The sequence below is a fragment of the Gekko japonicus genome, unplaced genomic scaffold, assembly GCF_001447785.1.
Source record: "Gekko japonicus isolate JY-2015 unplaced genomic scaffold, Gekko_japonicus_V1.1 scaffold420, whole genome shotgun sequence".
Lineage (NCBI taxonomy): Eukaryota > Metazoa > Chordata > Lepidosauria > Squamata > Gekkonidae > Gekko > Gekko japonicus.
Genome location: NW_015159723.1, coordinates 494,344 through 500,888, shown reverse-complemented (window position 1 = coordinate 500,888; position 6,545 = coordinate 494,344).

Here is a 6,545-nt window from a genome sequence, read left to right as displayed (position 1 = left end):
CTCAGCCTAACCTACCTCACAGGGTTGTTGCGAGGATAAAAGGGAGGAGAGGAGAATGTTGGTCGGTGGGGCTGAGAGAGCTCTTGACAGAAAGTGCTCTTTTTCAAGGACAGCTCTTATCAGAACTATGGCTTGGCCAAGGTCATCCAGCCAGGCGCAAGTGGAGGAGTGGGGAATCAAACCCGGCTCTCCAGATGTCCTGATCAGCCCCTTCACGGTTTGGTGATAGCCTCTGTCCTTCTGCACTTTCCCCTCCCAGACCTGGCTTAGATCTTGTTCCAAGCACCGTGACGTCCAAATTGCTCCCTTCCAAAGCCCTCTAAGCAACTCTTCACTCATCGGAGGTGAAGGATTTTGGCCTCTGCTCTCTTGAAGGTGGGTGTGATACCTAGAGAACAACCCTGGAGACTTCTGGGAAAGAGGTGTGGCCCCTCCCCCTCCGCATCCTGGAGAGTGCATTGATCCCGCTTCCCGGAAGTGTGCACGCTAAAAGCCACAAACAAGCCGCATTGCTGCGCCTATGCACATGTTGCCAGAGTTAAAAAAGTCACTTACAGCTGCTCCTCCACCAGGGGCAGGCCAACAGTGCGAATCAGTAGGTGCAGTTCGACCGGGAATCCCCGGCACAACTTGGTCCGGGTCTTTTTGCCCTGCCTCCCTCGCGGCTTCATACTGCCAGTCTGCCCTCAGCCATTATGATCCTAGTTTCAGCAAGTTGAACACAGTAGTGTGGACTGCAGTGCCGAATGATTTATCTAAGTAGCTTTTGTGAATCAGTCAGTACAGTGCAACTCTGTTATCTGCGTAGAAAAGCCCTCTTGAATGATTCGGTTTTGCATAGATTCCGGTGAGTAGCCGCGTTGGTCTGAAGCAGCAGAACGAAGTTTGAGTCCAGTGGCACATTTAAGACCAACAAAGTTTTATTCAAGGTATGAACTTTCATGTGCATGCACACTTCTTCCGATACAATGAAACGGAAGTCACCAGTCCATACATATAGATAGAGGGTGAACAGAAAACTAGCATACAACATAATGAAGATGTTTTAACAGATGCAAGGACCAAACAGGGATAACAAGCTAAGTTTTTATGGTCACCATTTGTTTGGATTTAATTGGGTAGGGGGAAACACAGTGAAGCAAATAAATATTGGAGACTGATGTGTAAATGTGTCCTTGTGGGATGCTGAGAGTAGTTAACTGAGACCCTGTTGTTACGCTCCGCCCGCCTCCTCTCAAGCATGGAGGTAACTAACAGCATCCTTTTCTTTGAGGTGGTGTGACGGATTGTGCAGTGTTATGTCTCCTCTGTCACCAGACCAGAGAAATACAGTTTTGCATAGTTTGCGGAAAGCCAGGAGAGTAGGAGCCTTACTGGGCAGGCCATTCCATAAGGTGGGGCCACAACGAAGAAGGCACTGTGTATGGGTGATTAATTATTAATGTTGATTGCCCTCATTCTCTAACAGTTTCTGCCATGCCCAGGAAAGAAAATGACAATGGCCTCTAAGTCTGAAGCCTGCTGTTTTGGGGCCAGAACGATTCTAGTAAAGGTAAAGGTTCCCTTGTTCGAAAGCCAGTCGAATCCGACTCGAGGGTTCCGGTGCTCATCTCCGTTTCAAAGCCGAAGAGCCAGCGCTGTCCGAAGACGTTTCCGTGGTCATGTGGCTGGCGTGACTAAACACCAAGGCGCACGGAATGCTGTCACCTTCCCACCGAAGTGGTACCTATTTATCTACTTGCAATTTCTTGCTTTTGAACTGCCAGGTTGGCAGGAGCTGGAACTAGAGACGGGAGCTCACTCCGTCATGCGGCAACTTGGGTCTCGAGCTGCTGAACTACCGACCTTCCACAGCCTGCAGTTCAGCGTCTTAACCACTTGAGCCACCGCAGCTCCCATCCACATCCAACAACGCTACCATCCACTTTAAAAACATGGCCATGGAGCTAACGGTGCGCTCCTCCCCAGACCTTCTCTGGCCTGCTCTGTGATCTGAGCAATGCACCCTTGTCCATAAGGCCACTTTGGAATAAAAGGGGAAAGAAACACCACCCCTATCATCGCCACCATCTTCATTTGTTTTCTCTTCTAATTGGATCCGAAAAGGCTAAACTCTCTCAGGTGGGTAAGAGTTCCCTACCAAAGGAAGCATGAGCACAATGTGACCAGTAGGTGGCACTGTTATATATGACATGAGGCCATATTAATGTCCCCCTAGATGCAAACACACCTTCAGAGATCCTCGGTTCAAAGCAGATAAAGTTTGCAAAGGACTCGTTCTCATTAGGGATGATAATTTTTTTTGTTACTTTTCAGATTTGGTTATATTTCTGCCAATGGCTTCTGGTTCCTACTTTGCACAATCTGTTCTGTTGTGCATATGTTGTTGTTGTTGTTGTTCAGTCGCACAGTTGGGTCCGACTCTTCGCGACCCCATGGACTAGATCCCGCCAGGTCTGCTCTCTTGAAGGTGGGTGTGATACCTGGAGAACAACCCTAGAGACTTCCGGAAAAGAGGTGTGGCCTCTCCCCCTCCCCTGCCGTCCCCGTCTTCTTTGACCTTCAATCTTTCCCAGCATCAGGGTCTTCTCCAGTGAGTGCTCCCTTCTCATTTGGTGGCCAAAGTATTTGAGCCTCAGTTTCATTATCTGGCCTTCCAGGGTACAGTTCTATATACGCCACACATAGTTTATACATCCAATAGGCATCATTTATACACACAGTGTATTACGACACACAAATAACCCATTTTATGGGTGTATGCATTCTTTGAGTTCTAGAGGCTGGAAACTCTACGGCCCACAAGACCCTTTTAGCTCTACAATTCTAAGATCATCAGCGGTCAGGCAGAATAGATCTCTCTCAGGATCACAGTGCCCCAGGCTCCGCCCACTTCTCCAACAGGCTCCGCCTCTGCGTCTCAGGGCCCAGACCTTGGGAGTCATCACCATTTTGTTGATGAGTCCTTTCCCAATATATGCATTTCAGGGCTTTTTCGGTTTTTTAAAGAGGTGCCGGAACTCTCAAGAGGGAAATAAAGTTCTCAGTCTGTATACTGAAAAGTCACGAACTTTTAAACGTTTTTAAAGGGATTTTGTCGAAGAGGTTCCAAAACTCTGTTCCGGTGCGTCCCTCCAGAAAAAAAGCCCCGTGCCTTTTGGAACAGGCCTCCAGATCTTACTTGGCAACTCATATGGGATTTCTTCCGTCAGTGGGAGCCCAACTGGGTGTCTGTGTTCGGGAGAGGCAAAGACACGATCGTAGGGTTAGAAAACCCAGAGTGCAAAATACTACGTCTGCAGCAAAACACTGTTGCACAGGACTAGTGATGAATGGGTCTCCCTGCTCCTTATGAAAACGGGAACTGGGTCTTCTCAGGTCTTCTCACTCGAGCACCTCAGCCGGCACCACCAACTGGGCAAAGGCAAAGGTTGTTAAGTCGCTTCACTTCCCCCCTCCAGTTTCCAGCAGAGCTTCTTGTTTTGCTTCCCACTGGATGTCACCGAGGCCTGACATTTGGTGTGTGTGTGTGTGGGGGGAAGGAATCAGAACAGCAGCCCTCCACTGCGCCACCCACAGACGAGTCGCAAACAGGTTTCTATTTGGGCCAAATCAGGTGGAGGGCCCACAACAGCACCTTCAGCTGAAGGGCCAAGGTTATAAGCAGGGCTCTTTTTGTCGAAAAAGCCCCGCAGGAACACATTAGAATAATAGGCCACACCCAACAGCAGAAACTCATTAGCATATTAGGCCACACCCCTGACAGCACAGCTCATTAGCACATTAGGTCGCACCCCCATGTTACCAGAAGTGCAGTCATCCAGCCACACCCACCTTTTGCTTCTTATTCTGTTGACCTTGTTTGTTGTCAAAACCCAGGGCCTTTTTTTGGAGCAGGAACTCCTTTGCATGTTAGGCCACACACCCCTAATGTAGCCAATCCGAATGAGTTTCTGCTGTTGGGTGTGGCCTATTATGTTAATGAGTTCCTGCTGGGCGTGGCCAACTCGGGAGCCAGCCGGAACTCCGTTCCTGCGCGTTCCTGCCCCCAAAATAGCCCTGGTTATAAGGTAAATCAGTAGGGTTGCCAGCCTCCAGGTAGGGCCTGGAGATCACCTGGCATTGCAACTGGTCTCCTGGTGACTGAGATCAGTTCCCCTGGAGGAAACGGCTATTCTGGAGAGTGGACTTTATGGCATGATAGCCCACCGAGAGTCCTCCCCTTCCCAAACCCTCCCCGTCTCAGTTCCACTCTCAAAGTATCCAGGAATTTCCCAACTTGAGTTGGCAACCTCTTGCTGCATCTGAAATAGGTAAAAGGGCAGTGATTCATTTTCCAGGCTCCATGAGGAACTTTATAACGTCCCTGGGTAGGTTTTAAAGCCTTCTTAGCAATTCAGACTTTTCCAGGACGTGAATAAGTGAAAGATGAACTTCCAAACGGGACGGCGTTGCATGCGCATCAGCCAAAAAAATAGCCTGCCTTTGGCTGAAAGCAATGCTCATTTTGCTGCACGAGGCACTTTACTGCATGCATTGCCTTGCTCTTTACACTGTCCATGAGGACACAGCGTGCCTGATGGGTTTTTTGCATCATCGATGACCTGAGCCCTATTGCATCGTTGGCGATTTGATTACATGGCCTTACACAGGGCAATCCATCTTGGGTCTCTGAGAGGAAGGTGAGCCATAAAGCGAGTAAACAAACAAACAAACAAGGAAAGTTGGCAAGTGCCAAATCACACAGGACTGCCGAATAGGATGCAACTTCCCCCTGACTTTTGAGGGAGGTTGGAAGTTACTGAAATACAGCTATGGAAGCTGCAACCTGCCATGTGTACATCCCCCCCCCTTTTCTGCAAAAATAGACCAATTTTGGGGTGGACAGTCTTAATATTCTCCTCCTCTGGTTTTCCTGCTAAAAATGCTGCCTCTGCTTCCCTCGCTGTCCAGTGCAACCTCTGTGGACGCACAGCTAAATGATTGACAGAAGACAGATTTATTGATAGGGTGGAATGATACTAGAAATACGTGTCGTGTATAGTCTGACCTTCCCATATCTCCTAATTGCATTTGATCACATTTATCTCTTATCTGTTTCCAATGTTCCCTCTAAGCTGTGGACTCTTGTGAGCAAAAATGCTACTGTGTGAGCTACTGGCATTAAAGTTGTGAGTGAGCCATGTGGCTGCTGCATCAATTAGTTTGCTCTGGAGCCGTCCTTCCTGAGCTAAGACAAAAAATGTGAGAGCTGGAGGCTAAAAAACTGTGAGCTAGCTCACAGTTACTCAGCTTAGAGGGAACAGTGTCTGTTTCTCCCCACCCTTGACTGTCTCATTTTTTGACTGTATGGTCCTTGAGGACAGTGACCTTTTAAGATTTTCACTTAGAGAACATTTAATGCTAAAGGCATTTAGTCGTTCTGTATCTAGGGGTGCCAACCTCCAGGTGGGGTGTGTGTGCAGATCTCCCAGAACTGACCTCCACACTACATAAATTACTTATTTATTGATCATTGATGTATTCTTCCATTTCTCCCGGAGAAAATGGCTGCTTTGGAAGATGGACTGCATGACATTATACCCTACCGAGGTCCCTGCCTCCTTAAACCACACTGCCCCAGGCTCCAGGTATTTCCGAAACTGGAGTTGGCAGCCCTGTCTGTATCAAATGGTCTTGTTTTAGGTTTGGGGAGTTGCCGTTGGTTTCTTACGTACAGGGAAACTCATACACAACGCACGTGTCCGCAAAAATAATGCCCTGTCTCTCAATGTCTTCTAATGTCCTGGCCCCACTGGTGGACCTCCTGGTGGCACCTGGTATTTCTGGCCACTGTGTGATACAGAGTGTTGGACTGGATGGGCCTTTGGCCTGATCCAACATTGGCGTCTCTTATGTTCTTATGTTCTTAAGACCATTTGCCTTTTATGTGTTCCCACGACTGCTAAAAGGAGGTCTCCGATGCCAGGAGCGACTTGGAAGCAAAAGAGAAGAGAGAAGAAAAGCCCGAGCAGCCCAGCTCTCTTTGGCCTTGACTTCTGCCAACATGGCTTTTTCTTTTTCAAACAGCTTCTGGAGCGACTGGCCTCTTGGGAATGACCCACGACAGCCCAGAAGGGACTTGAAACCTCATTGCGGCTGAACAGATTCCTCTGTGTCAGTCCTGATTTCTCCAAACTGGGACCAGTTATTGGCGACTCCTCCCGATCTTCCTCTCCCTCCTCTCAGGCTCACTTCTGGAGGCTCTGGAAAGGTCAGAGAGGCAGCAGGTCACGAACCTTCTGTTCTATTTTGTCGTCCCGTTTTGCCAAAAAGGAAAGGAATGTGTTCTTCTCTCGATAATGCTTGGCGGTTCGCATTCTTGCCTGGTCACTTTTTAGCACAGTCACTCCTTTCTTTCATATCCCTCCCCCCGTTTGACCCTCCTTGTTACCTTTCATTCCAGGTACTAATCCCCCCCTGGAGAATGACTGTGCTTGCTCCTCGCCTTCTGTATTTATTAGCCTTCTCCAGCACCGGCCGCACTGAAAACAAATACAGGGCAG